Genomic DNA, 15736 nt, shown 5'->3' with positions numbered 1-15736 from the left:
GATTGTAACGCCTGTTATATTTTCCGCATGAGCAATCCGGACGCGTACACGGCCAGCGCGGACGCAGACTTCTTCAATTTATACTTCTGAATGCGCAGGCTGATGGCCAGCTCTGCAATTGCCCATAATTATTGCACATCTGACTGTCTTTATATTCTTTTATTGACGGATTGCACAGGTTCGAGTAGCAATGAGCTTCTTCACTCTGCCTGGCTGCACATGTGCAATTTTGCTTTTGAAGCCAACTGACCAGGCATACCTGTCCGCGCGGTCGTCTGCTAGAGTCTCTGCACACACTCTCCAATGACGATTTTTACATCACGCCTACCTAGCGGTCCATAGCAGACTAGCGGATGCAGAAAGTTTGACAGAGGGTTTAAGATGCAGGCTTGAATGACCTGATGCGCAACATTTCAGAAAATGTGCGTTCACAAATGTAGCCTATTTTGACCCAAATATGGAAAGCACTATTGAATTTAATAAAATGAAGTTCTCTCTTGAGATATTTTGCCACATTTCTTCAATTAAAGGGGGGGTGAAATGCTATTTCATGCATACTGAGTTTTTTTACACTGTTAAAGAGTTGGATTCCCATGCTAAACATGGACAAAGTTTCAAAAATTAAGTTGTACATTTGAAGGAGTATTTTTGTTCCCAAAATACTCCTTCCGGTTTGCACAAGTTTCGGAAAGTTTTTTTCGAGTATGGCTCTGTGTGACGTTAGATGGAGCGGAATTTCCTTCTATGGGTCCTGACGCACTTCTGCCGGAAGAGCGCGCGCTCCCGTATAGCGAGGCTGAGCAGCCAGCACAGACATTTCACTGATCAGAGCGATTCACTGATCAGAGCGACAGCGTCGCGAAAAGTCACAAAAGAAGTGTGTTTTTGGTTGCCAGGGCAAGACAACCCTGCACAGATTACCAAAAAAAAAAAAAACAGCATTAAGGGACCAGTGGATGGAGTTTATTTTTTACAGAGCATCAACGGAGTTGTGCAAGTGTTTTTGTTTGTTTCCTGCATTTCGAAGATGCTTGTTCACAAGGCCCAGTTTGAGGACGGATTTGCGTATCGTTTATTTCTTAAGGATGATGCAATCCCAAGGAAAAAGGGTCACGGTCGTGTGTTGGAACTGCAGGCAGTGAGTAAAACTGCTTCAAATATCTCTGCCTCCTTGTTAGTGCGTCCCCTCCCATGCCAGAGACCCGGGTTCGAGCCCCGCTCGGAGCGAGTCGTTGCTGCTGCTGCTTTCGTTCAGTTTCAACCTCTGGATCTGATTCTGGATCATAAATAAACGACTGAATCTGAATGTAAGCCATGGTTTGTTTTGGATGATGGGTTTTCCCTCACGGTAATGTCACAGCTTCCACATGCTCTCAACGCAAAAGCTCATTCGCGCTCGTGATTCTTTAGCTCCGCCCACACGTCACGCCTCCAGTCGGTCGTGTTTTTCCGGCAAAAATCGGTACAGACTATCTTTCTCTTATGAATATAATAAAACTAAAGACTTTTTGGATTTATGAAGGATGCAGTACTACTCTATATGTACTCAAGATTAACAGGATATTGAGTGAAAAGGAGCATTTCACCCCCCCTTTAAGGATTTTTACATAGTGTATGGTGTTTCCATTTATCTGAACTTCTTCAAGTAAGTTGCAGGGCAAAAAAAAACCCACTTCTCCTTCAATACTGATACTGCAACTATTGACAGTTTGTACATGTTCCTTCGCTGGAATTTAAAAAAAAAAAAAAAAAATCACCCTTAAAAAACAAATGTGTCCATTCTGATGCGCAATTTTACCTTTCAGGCAATTTACCTAATGGCTGTTGATGACTATTTGAATTGAGTTCTGCCAAAGTGCGCGCTTGTATGTGTTTGTTAAATGCTTATGCCAGTGCTCATGTCTGGAAATAATATATGAAGAAGAAAAAAATCACTTAAAAACATTAGGATATAGCTTATATTTCAATAGTAGCATTTTTATTTTAATTGATGTAAACAATACAATTTTACAAACTGATAAAGTTTTTTTTGTTTTGTTTTTTCAGCATGTTGTGCAGACAGCATTAGAATTCGTGACGGGCCGCGGGTTGAGAACCACTGCTTTATATCAAACATTTTTAAATCGTCCACAGCTGAGTTTTGCGGGAGGCTGATCTGCGCCAGATCACGTAAAATGAATGTAATGAACAAAGTCGTTTTAAGATGCAATGAAAGAAAAAAAACAAAAACAAAACATGGATAACCTATATTAGTGCCAGGCTCTGTTCTGAAGTAAAATAATTATAATTAGTAGCCTACTGTTAACCAGGAGTAACACATTTTAACGGATTACTCGCCTATTTTCATTTGCTGAATGTTTTCTTTATTTTTTATTTTTTAAACACCCTAAAAAATAAATTAAGTTTGTCAGAGGAAAAAAATATATGAGTCGTGTATAGGTTTCATTTTAACGGATCAATCACCTATTTTCGTTTGCTGCATGTTTATTTATTTATTTTTTTAAACACGCTAAAAAATAAATCAGAGTTTGTGAGAGGAAAAAAATAGGCCATAGGCTCAATCGGGAGAAATCAAACGTTTCCATATTAGTGATGTTGCCCATTTGAAGCTTAACTAGGCTATTATTCATGAGGTAAATAGGCTATGTGCGTTTCAGTATTGATGAAAAAAAAAATCATAATTAACAATATGTCAAAGTGCTCATGCCGAATGTCTGGTGAACGACTTCTGTTTCCATTATGTGTGCGAGGCACCAGCACGATCAGCTGAAATAAATAATACTTAATTTTTGGTCACACGGGCATAGTTCAAAAATGCTGGTAGTTTGAAAAATCAAGAATAATAACAGAGTTAATACTAATTATTGCTAAATGCTGGACCGTTCCCATTTCGCTCTGCATATGGAACCTGAAGATTTTTTTAAACCAAGAATGAATCGAAATGAAAATGAAATTAAAACATAAGAGGCCTTATATTTATTTACTGTTTAATAAAAATAGCATGCATATGATCCTTTGTGTTAAGGTCTTCTTTTAATTTTTGTTTAGTAGACTGTAGTCTAAGACTATCCTACATTTAAAAAAAATTAACAAATTGTAAAAAAACAGTTTAAAATGTTACAATGTTATATCATAATGTTATTGTTGTTTTACTTCCTTCTTTTATCTCATTTTACAATTACATTCATTTCGCAATGCGTCCCTTTGCGCCACCTGGTGGTAGTTTCGCGAATGATTTTAACACACGACTGAATTACAGTAACCACCGCGGAGGTAAGCCCCAGAAAGGCTGGCCACCTACTGTACCTTTTTCTCAATGTATCCTAAACTATTACCTTTTGTTTTAATGTATCCTACATGTATTAAGTATTTATTTTTGGTACATTAGATGTTTTCCATAATCAAAAATTGGAGTATCCACAATTTTATCGTGTGTTAATCTTTAAATGTGTGTAATTCTGCATTTGAATGTAACTTCGTGTTTCTATCAGTTATATATGTACTGTTTGGTATTTTTGGAATTGTCATGTTATGATCCAACTATCCACCTGTATAAAAGGTGTGTAAAAATGCATTAATCTTGAATTATGAACTTGCTAGAATATCACTGCTGAGATCTGACAAGCCCAAAGTTATTAGGGTGGGAACTTTTTCCCGCTTCAGATCGCGGACATTCATTGGTTGTTCACACAAACAGAGGCGTGAACCATTTCAAGCCATAAGAGCCGACCCAGGAAGGTCCGCCCACTACCTCTCTTACACTCTTCCCTCTGCTAACCTGCTTTGACCCTCGTCGCTTCCGCTCATCCCTCTAAGCGGCCTTGGGCCGTTCTATTATCGCCGTCCCGGCTGAGAGGACAGCCATTCTCCTGGCTCCTTCGGAAGCTTTCGTTTCCGTTGTTTGTCTGTCACACAGAGACTCTGCAAGTATCATTTTCTATGGAGATTTAAATGCTGCTTAAAGTTTGTCTATGATTTGAGTCGTAGTTGGCTTCCAAGGGTTACAGTCTGTGAGTTAAGTTTGCATAACTGAACTCATTCTATGACCATGCTCTCTCTCTCTCTCACTTCCCTCCTCTCTCATTCTCTCTCTCTTTCCCTCATTTGGATTCCGTTATGTCTTGTACAAAGTTTACTGTCTGTATTGTTGTACGCATATTTACTCTGTGTGATTTGTAGTTTGATGTATTATTAGTTCAATTATTAAAAACCCATATATATATATATATATATATATATATATATATATATATTCATGATTGCACACACTCACATTACGAGTCAATGAGATGCCTGATCTAGCTACATGCTGTTTACTTGAGTAACTAAATGTATCATAATGATAGGATAATTTTTTTAATGGCCAGATAATATTTTTCCTTGAATTATAAGAAGTGATAACTTTATTGAAAATTGATAAGTTAATCTTACGGCCGTTTGCTGGACAAACTTGATTTGCAGTAATTTACAGTAAGAGATATCACTATAATTGATATGAAGAATGGAATATTGACATATTAATGAGTGAATTACAGTGCCTTGTCAATCAATCAATCACCTTTATTTATATAGTGCTTTAAACAAAATACATTGCGTCAAAGCACTGAACAACATTTATTGGGAAAACAGTGTCTCAATAATGCAAAATGATAGTTAAGGCAGTTGCCCATTGAATTCAGGTATGTCATCTCTGTTCAGTTTAAATAGTGTCTGTGCATTTATTTGCAATCAAGTCAATGATATTGCTGTAGATGAAGTGACCCCAACTAAGCAAGCCAGAGGCGACAGCAGCAAGGAACCGAAACTCCATCGGTGACAGAATGGAGAAAAAACCTTGGGAGAAACCAGGCTCAGTTGGGGGGCCAGTTCTCCCCTGACCAGACAAAACCAGTAGGTCAATTCCAGGCTGCAACAAAGTCAGATTGTGCAGAAGAATCATCCGTTTCCTGTGGTCTTGTCCTGGTGGTCCTCTGAGACAAGGTCTTTACAGGGGATCTGTATCTGTGGCTCTAGTTGTCCTGGTCTCCGCTGTCTTTCAGGGCAGTAGAGGTCCTTTCTAGGTGCTGATCCACCATCTGGTCTGGATACGTACTGGATCCGGGTGACTGTAGTGACCCTCTGATCTGGATACAGACTGGATCTGGTGGCTACGGTGACCTCGGAACAAGAGAGAAACAGACAGATATTAGCATAGATGCCATTCTTCTAATGATGTAGCAAGTACATAGGGTGTTATGTGAAGTGTTTCCGGTTCCGGTTTACCTAATTAATGCAGCTTAAAAATCCTTTGAGTTATTGATAAATGCAGTTGAGCTATTTTTCATCTTCAATAAAATTTAGTGTAACTGTCATATGAGATATATATTAATCATATTCCTGATTAATTATTCAAATTCCCTATATATCATTTGAGTTAATTATTATGTACAACCCAGTGCGGCTACACAAATACAACTTTAAGAATAAAATAAACCCAAAACAGCACAACAGCCCCTTATGGATGACAAACAAAAAACAAAACACAAAATAAAATCCAGGCCTGGGCCTCTCTTGTCCTTCACTGTCCTTACTCTTCCTTTTATTATTCCAGAGCTCCTCCGTGGGACTCGTGAGTGGTGCAGGTGTCACTTCCCAAGAAACATGAGACGTCTTTACGACGTGCAGATCAAGTCCAAATTGCGTCGGCCTGGACCATATCTGGATGTCTACTCGATGTGCAGATCCGGTTCATATCTGGACGTCGAACTACGACGTCCCTTGGACGTTGATATGAGGTTCAGAATTTGACCGTTGGGCTTAGGATTTTCTTGGACATCTGTAGAACATGCAGAACAGGTTCAGGAAATTGACAAGTAGCATGCATATCATGAATGCTGCAGAGATGAGTCGGAGCTGGAGATGAGTCGGGCCTGAGAACAGCCAGGGCCAACCTGTCCTGCGGCATCAGGGAGGATAAGAGACAGCACTCCAGGAGGATAATCAATTCAGCAACAGCAGAGACTAGGAACCTGTGGCAGGAGATACAGACCATTACGGACTACAAGCCCCCACCATGGACCTGTGACAACAACATCTCTCTGCTAAATGAGCTGAACACCTTCTTCGCTCACTTTGAGCAACAAAACAGCACCACTGCACAGAAGACTCCACCTCCTCCCAGCGACCAGGTGATGACGCTGACCCCAGACAGTGTGAGGAGATCCTTCAGCAGCATCAATGAACGCAAAGCTCCGGGTCCTGACAACATCCCTGGGCACGTACTGAGAGACTTTGCAGCAGAACTCACTGATGTCTTCACAGACATTTTCTACATCTCACTGATGTTGTCAGGCTGGTGTTCCCACATGTTTTAAAACTACCATCATCATTCCAGTTCCAAAAAAGCCATCTCCATCCTGCTTCAATGACTACCGTCCTGTTGCACTTACCCCCACCCTCATGAAGTGCTTTGAATGGCTAGTCATGCACCACATCAAGTCTGCCCCCATCCCTTTATGTAAACACAAAGCCCGCTGCCGCGGGTTATTCCTCCCGCGACGAGAGCTCTGTCTGCTCGATAGCACGTCATGCCCCCGGTCCAACCACTCGATTGATGATGCCATCTCCACTACCCTCCACTCAGCACTCACACATCTGGACAAAAAGGACTCATATGTCAGAATGCTGTTCATTGACTTCAGCTCAACATTCAACACAATCATCCCTCAACAGCTTATTTACAAACTGATCCAACTGGGGCTCAACACTTCGCTGTGCAACTGGCTGTTGGACTTTCTGACTGGAAGACCTCAGGCAGTATGGGTCAGCAGCAACACATCCAGCACCATCAAACTGAACTCTGGGGCCCCCCAAGGATGTGTGCTGAGCCCCCTCCTCTTCACTCTGCTGTCCCATGACTGCACACCGTCACACAATTCCAAACTCTTCATTAAGTTTGCAGATGACACGACTATGGTGGGTCTCATTAGCAACAAAGATGAGACAAACTACAGGAGTGAGGTGAGCTGCCTGGCCAGGTGGTGCAGTGACAACAATCTCTCTCTGAACGTGAAGAAGACAAAGGAGATTGTTGTTGACTTCAGGAGAGCGCACACTCAGCACGTTCCTCTGACCATCAATGGTGTGACTGTGGAGAGAGTGAGCAGCACCAAGTTCCTGGGTGTGCACATCACAGAGGACCTCTCCTGGACTGAAAACACAGCAGCACTGGCCAAGAAATCAAATCAGCATCTCTACTTCCTCCGCAAACTGAGGAGAGCCAGAGCCCCACCCCCCATCATGTACACCTTCTACAGAGGCACCATCTAGAGCATCCTGTCAAGCTGCATCACTGTGTGGTATGGCGCCTGCAATGCGTCCTGTCGAAAGACTCTGCAACGCATGGTGAGAGCAGCTGAGAAGATCATTGGTGTCTCTTTCCTCTCCCTCCAGGACATTTATGGAACCCGTCTCAACCGCAAAGCCCTCTGCATCGCAGGTGATCCCTCCCACCCATCACACAACTTCTTCAGCCTGCTGCCATCAGGGTGAAGACTCCGGAGTCTCCAGGCCAGGACCAGCAGAATAAAGGACAGCTTCATCCACCAGGCTGTCAGGAAGCTGAACTTACTGCCCCCCCCCCCACTAATATACGATGAAATGTACCAGTCACTTTGTGCAGCATTGGTCTGCTTACTGCCTCATTCTCCATGGAACTGACATCATTCCACTACATCATCAGTCAATTAAATAAAATAACTGGTCTTAAGCCCTTTGTCACTTTAATCAGACTATATAAGCTTTTGTTTTTGCACTAAAAATCTTTTTATCTGCACTGTTGTTCACTTCATTGATTTGCACTCTATCTGCCTTTTGCCTTGCGCTGCTTTATTTAACTTTATTGTAAATTTTATCATATGTCTTTCTTAACATTCCCTTATTGTATAGTTGTATCTACATTTTATATTTTGATCTAGATTTTAAGGCTTTAATGTTAATGTGTTCTGTGTGTACCGGGGGTCTGAGAGTAACACAATTAATTATATTTAATTTATAGATCTAATACAGATTTAAACTGCGTTTCTGTCAATGCTCCAGTGAAAAATAACACTCAATTAAATCCATGCAAGATTTTATATGGTCACAGTATGGTACTTTAATTGGGCCTATGTTTTTAAACATTTATAGATTACATTAATTTATCACCTAAATGTTTCAAAAGAGTATGGGCTACATGTGATATTTATATCAGAAATCAAAGGATTGCTTTGTGTTTATATATATATATATATATATATATATATATATATATATATATATATATATATATATATATATATACAGTATTGTTCAAAATAATAGCAGTACAATGTGACTAACCAGAATAATCAAGGTTTTTCGTATATTTTTTTATTGCTACGTGGCAAACAAGTTACCAGTAGGTTCAGTAGATTCTCAGAAAACAAATGAGACCCAGCATTCATGATATGCAGCATCAGAAGTCTGTAGACATCCCCTGTCATCCACGGCTTCTGGTTGGACCGGACAGTGATGGTTTTTGTGACCGTTACATCATCAATACACTTGTTGATGTAGGCAGTGACAGTCTCCGAGTACTCCTGGAGGTCAGTGGTGTTATTGCATGTGGCAGCCTGTTTAAACCTGTCCCAGTCAGTTGTGCTGAAGCAGTCTTGAAGAACCTCTGATGATCCTTCTGGTCACACTTGAATCTGTCTTTGAACTGCTTGGCAACTTTAATGAGCGGTCTGTATGCAGGCATTAGCATGACAGTGATTCGATTGGCCTGAGGCTCCGAGGTGGGGGAGGGGGAGGGCTTTGTAAGCTCCTCTCTGTGCGGTGTAAACAAAGTGCAAAATGTTATTACCTCGTGTTGGAAAGTGAATGTGTTGGTGTATTTTTGGAAACACACTCTTTAAGTCAGCATGGTTGAAATCCCCAGCTATAATGAGAAAAGCATCGTGGGTGTGCTGTCTGCTGCTCACTGCTGGTGCAGTTCATTTAGTGCATCATTCCTGTTGCTGATGATGTTGAATGGGGGAATGTACACTGAAATGAGCAGTATAGCAGCATATTCCCTCGACAGATAGAATGGCCGGCACTTAATAATCATAAACTCCACTAGGGCTGAGCAGTGTTTGCTGATCACAACAGTATCGCTGCACCACGCATCATTTATGTAAACACAAAGCCTGCCGCGACGAGAGCTCTGTCTGCGCGCTAGCACGTCAGCTGGTCAAGTTGAACAGCACCATCTAGAACGCTGTTGCTGAGCCATGTTTCCATGAACATAAAAACACAACAGTCTCTTACAGTCCTCTGAGTTGAGCGTAGTAATCAAATGTAGTCCAGTGTATTGCCCAACGAGCGTACGTTAGTCAGTACGTTGGTGGGGATAGATGGAATGTTTGGGTTAGCCGTTAGCCTAGCCCGGAAACCTCCACGCTTACGCCTCTTCTGCTTCCTCTCACACCGCTTGTGGCCCCTCCCACATGGAAAAAAACCTATATAAACATGTTTCAATATAGGTTTTGATATAGGTTTTTAATATATGTGACATATATAAAATTGTCAGTTTTCCTATATCATATGTACATTTATGTACATATATGCACACATACATACATATGTATATATATATATATATATATATATATATATATATATATATATATATATATATATATATATATATGTACATATATATGTAGATAAATGCACACATATATGTACATATGCACACATATATTTACACATACATGTACACATACAGTATATATGTGCATATATATACCTATATAGGTACATATATGCACATATATGTACCTATATGTTCACCTATAATAGTAAAATTAAAATCCATAGCTGCTAGGCAACATAAATAAAAGTCCAAAATGAAGAAATGTACATTATTTATTTACTCAAGATCAATCAAATAGTACAAAACAAAAAATATAGTACAACAACAAAAATAAGACAAAAAACCTGCTAGGCAACATAAATAAAAGTCCAAAATATAGAAATGTATAATATGTATTTACAAGAACAATCAAATAGTACAAGAACAAACATAAGGCAAAAAACTGAACAGAAAAAAACATTATCTTTATTATTCTTTGAAGGTCTGTCATGGCGCACCTCATCATCCTCCTCCTCCCCCGCCTCCTCCTCCTCTTCCTTCCTGCACTATCCAATGACGTTTGATAGCGTGTCTGAGATTTTTATTTTTTCCTGTTTTTTTTTTTTTCGGCGCACAATTTTTTTTTAAGCAGGTAGGCGTTTTCGTCCACATGGATCTGGCGTTTTGGAAGAGTGAAACCGATGTTTTAAAACTGGGTCCCAGAGTGGATATATTTCAAAACGCCGCCTTTAAATTTCGTCTCGACTGCGAATCCGTACATTTTCTGAAAATATGGCATCATCAGCCCACGTCTCGCCCCTAGTAAAACACCACTACATCACGTAACAGCAACAAAAACATGAACAAACACTGAACGCTAACATTAACACGGATTAATAAATGTATTATTCCATGTTCGTTTGTGTACAACGCACAGCAAATCCATGTCTTCTTCTCCGTTTTAAGTGTATCTCTGTGGCAGAATTACAGCCACAGAGATACATACTTAATTTTACTTAAGTACTGCTCTCCAGTAAATGTACTCCGTTACTGTCCGGCTCTGTATATCATGTTAATATATTGCCATAGTTAAATTCCATGACATGTCAATTACATGTGATACCAACATGTTCGCACATACATAAGTTCTTGCATAATTTTTTTCGTTGATTCTTAGTTTTTGCCTTGATAATAGAAAATATGAGCTAGGCATCTTGTATTACAGTCAAAAATGGGATATGAGCTACAAAATGACCAGATCCTGCCATTACCTTTATAGAAGACATATTTGTATGTATAGGGCTTATATGTGGATATGAAGAAGCAATACAGGAGACCTATATTTCCTGTATATGCACATATATGCACCTCAATTTTGCCTATATGTGGCATATATACGCATATATGGAGTATATATATGCAGCATATATGCACATATATGCAGCATATATGCACATATATGCAGCATATATGCGCATATATGCAGCATCTATATTATCATATATGTGCATATATGCAGCATTATATGTGCATATACACTGCATATAGGTTTCATATATGTGTATATATCCACATATAGGTTCTTTCCATGTGGGCTCCGCTGTGGGCGAGATGCAGTAGAGGGGTTCGGTGATGGTGAAGGCCTCTGTAGCAGACCGAGATCCCGTAGCTGTTCCATGTGCGTGGAGTTTAACTGTAAAAATGCGGTTCTGCCGACATTGAGCAGAAACTCACGACTGTATACGCGCTTACTGACAGGTAGACGCGATGACGACGTACGACACTGTGACTCACAAGACATAAAACACGAAAACACTGTTCTGTCGGGACAGAGAGAAGCCACTGCGTGTGGATGCGCCGCCATCTTGGTAGAAAAAAAAATATTTTATTCACTAAAGACAAAAAAATCAGTCTGGCAGAATTTTCTGATCATATCTTCACCACAGAGGTAAAAATTAGCATTGTGAAGCTATATTTATATTTATGATAATCATTTATATTTAAAGGGGGTGAAATGCTATTTCATGCATACTGAGTTTTTTTTACACTGTTAAAGAGTTGGATTCCCATGCTAAACATGGACAAAGTTAAAAAAATTAAGTTGTACGTTTGAAGGAGTATTTTTGTTCCAAAAATAGTCCTTCCGGTTTGTCACAAGTTTCGGAAAGTTTTTTTAGAGTATGGGTCTGTGTGACGTTAGATGGAGCGGAATTTCCTTATATGGGTCCTAAGGGCACTTCTCCCAGAAGAGCGCGCGCTCCTGTAGAGCAAAGCAATTCACTGATCAGAGAGAGAGCGAAATGTCACAAAAGAAGTGTGTTTTTGATTGCCAGGGCAAGACAACCCTGCACAGATTACCAAAAAAAAAAAAAAACAGCATTAAAGGCGCAAGATGTAATTTTTCTGCTTTAAAAATAGCAGAAATCACTATATCTATGTTATATATATTTTACTTACATCATCCCGACAGTTTTCACGAACTTTCAAATCCGGAGAAAATTATAGTTTAATTAGAAGACACGGCACGGTAACTTCCTGCGGAACTGCCAAATACAAAGGTGAACCGAAACAAAGACGAGACGAAGAAGAAAAAGTAGTAGCCTTGATCGAGACTATTATATTTTATATTTATATTGTTTATATTCATATTTAAACCTCAATCAATAACTAAGTTATGGATCATGATTATGCTTTGCCTGCGCTTTCTGTGAAGCGCAAACGTACGGGTGAAATAAATGACCTGAGAAGGTTTTGGGACAAGATAAGAAAAAAGATACGGGTAAATATTGGAGTTGCATTTCCAAGATAGAGAGAGCTTCGTGACAAGCTGAAACTACAGAGAGATGCCGAACTCGCATGCATTCTCTGATAAACAGGTATGCATCCATTCAGCTAACTGTATCTATCCGTATATTTTGTGAAACGATGATGTCTTGTGTAAAACGCAGACAGACTAGCTCTCATGTAAATCTACATTTGTTCTATATCTAGCTGAATAAAGTAGCTTCAAATGCAGTTCTCTAACTTGTTCGATATCATAGTATAACGTAATTATAATTATTAACGAAAGGCGACCGTGTTTTTTAACATATATTACTACTAGCTAGATGGAATATTGATTTGATAGGGGTCTCATAATTCATATAGACGGTTTCATCGGGCGCACACGCCTGGACCTAAGTTAACTTCCGGTCTGTGTTGTGTATATCGGTCTGGCTGCAGTGCCTTCTACAAACGCAGTTAAAGGCAAGATGATGGGTAGACTGAAGTTGGGCTCAGGTGGTTGTGCTGCGGGGTGTGTTTCCCATACATTTATTTATTTTTGGAGACTCGCCACAATTTTAAAACTGGTCTTTTTTCAAAAAGGCTTCATTGAGTAACGTTAAGTACTGCACGTTTAATAATAATAATTCCTTACATTTATATGTTTAAATATCAAAGCGAGGCACAGGTGTTTTTATAATCGCTGTATTTCTGAAGGAAGGAATTTGCATGTTATATGCCTGATAGCAGCGTATGAGCGTACCAGCTCTGCTTCGTTTACAGCTGTTACTGGGGAAACCTCTATTTCTCGCGCTTTATGTCTATGCTTTAAAACATCTCCTGTTGGCAAATAATGAATTTGCATTTTCATTAAGTCCACATGATCCACGCAGCAAACATTTTGTTTTTTATCAAAAAATATCTACTCTAGAGGGACTTGGCTGTTGTTATTGATTCTATTTGGAAGTCTACTGGAAGTTAAGTTAGGTCCACAAAAGTGCTCATGCGCGGTAACGTTTGTTTATTTTGTTGCCGTTGAAACCGTCTCTCCGTTCGAAAAGACGTGATTGTCAAAATACTAAGTTAGAATGAGTGAGGAATGATAGGGAGCGACAGAGCGCGTGTTCCAGTGAACAACAACTCCCATGAGCCTTACGCTCTTTCCCGACGTCATCAAAGTACGTCTTATGTTATTGTTTTGATTGAGTGACCCCTGGTGGACAAAAATTCCATATTGTACGTTTAAGGGACCAGTGGATGGAGTTTATTTTTACAGAGCATTAACGGAGTTGTGCAAGTGTTTTTGTTTGTTCCCTGCATTTCGAAGATGCTTGTTTTACAAACAAGGCCCAGTTTGAAGCCAGATTTGCATATCGTTTATTTCTTAAGGATAATGCAGTCCCAACGAAAAAGGGTCATGACCATGTGTTGGTACCACAGGCGGTGAGTAAAACTGCTTCAAATATCTCTGTGTTGTTAACTTAGCTATCGGCGCGTAAGCACATCAAGTAAACAACATGCGATGTTGTCATAAAACTGCACTTTCCACATGTACACCTTAAAAAAAAAAAAAAAAAAAACTACATAGGGTGGAACTTAGTCATTTTCCAAAACCGCTAAGCAAATATATACAGTTTCAATACATACCACATAGAGACGTCCTTCTGTAGTCGTTGCTGCCGCTGCTCTTGTTCAATTTCAGCCTCGGGATCTGATTCTGGATCATAAATATACGGCTGAATCTGACTGTTAGCCATGGTTTGTTTGGGATGATGGTTTTTCCCTCACGGTAATGTCACAGCTTCCACACGCTCTCAACGCAAAAGCTTGTGATTATTTAGCTCCGCCCACATGTCACGCCCCCAGCCGCTCTTGTTTTTCCGGGAATAAACGGTACAGACTATCTTTCTCTTATAAATATAATAAAACTAAAGACTTTTTGGAGTTATGAAGGATGCAGTACTACTCTATAAGTACGCAAGATTAACAGGATATTGAGTGAAAACGAGCATTTCACCCCCCCTTTCACTCCCCCCCCTTGTGTTTCAGGGCAGTTGGTGAAGACAGAGAGCTGTTGTGACGACAGTTCCTCCTTCCACACCAGACTCTGTGGTATATGGATGCCTGTCCACTAGCACAGGACATTTACAACATTTTGGTGCCAGGGAACCCTAGCAGAGAAGATTTTTCAAGGACACCCTCAGAATTACAAGATTTTAAGGCTTAAAATTATTGTGGGTTGGAGTATAATGAACATAATATGATTGTTTTTTTATTCATTTAGTTTTTTTAAATGATCCCCATTATTTTTAATAATACATTTGTTTAATAAAGCACAATATAGGGCTAAGTTGCACCAGGTCAGGAAAAAAAAACACAAGTTGCATTGGTGTATAAGCAACATTTTACTATTAATTTCAGAAATAATTTAAATACTGATAAATAAAACAAATGTAAAGAAACTTAAAAACTATAAACACTGTACATATTTTATTTTCCCTCACTTTCAAATCATCTATTCAAAACAGAACAAAAATAAAAATATTTAGGCCTATTGATAAAATAAACTAATTATAGTGCCATTAGTTACAAGCAGTATATATTTTTTTAAAGAAACCAAAAAAAAAAAAAAAAAAAAAATAATAATAATCCACCTCAGTTTCTGTGAACCTCATCCTGAAATGTAGAAAACACAGAGGTACAGACAATGCTACTGTGTACAGACAGACTTGAGAGAGTGAGAACTATATTTATAGAAACTTGTGCTGAATATATATATATATATATATATATATATGGCACTACTGCTCTGTAAGTATGCTCAATGGCTCGCAACCCTTCCTCCCCATTGTAAGCATGAGCACATTACTGCACACCTTCTGGCTTTCGTCTTCTTTGTTTCAGATCACTAAGGCTTCCAAAATCTTAGCTGGTATGGACCTCACTGCTAGGAGACACCCATCTTCATAACCAGGCTACAGGATAGACGTACGTACGTACGTTTTCGTCCACTAGGGGTAAAGTTGAGTCTTATTTTGGCCACAACTTTCTCTGTGTTTGAGCTAATGGAATGATTTTTGGTGACAAATCTTATTTTGACCCATATTTTGGGAAAATGCTTTGATTTTTTTTAAAAACTCAACGGTACACTCTGGGCAAATTCACTACCCTTTTGAGTTGTTCGTGGATGAAAACATCCACTAAATTAAACTGCTATAAAAATGTACCAGATAAATATTTTTTTCACATTTTTTTGCATAAATCTATTAATCAACCTCGGTCCTGATCAAAACTACCAAATGTTTGAAAAAAATCCAAGATTTTAACTTTTTAATTACCAAATTCATAAATGATGTC

This window comes from Carassius auratus, chromosome 18 (assembly GCF_003368295.1).
Source record: "Carassius auratus strain Wakin chromosome 18, ASM336829v1, whole genome shotgun sequence".
NCBI lineage: Eukaryota > Metazoa > Chordata > Actinopteri > Cypriniformes > Cyprinidae > Carassius > Carassius auratus.
The sequence above is the reverse complement of the archived record's forward strand: the minus strand, read 5'-3'. Positions refer to the sequence as shown.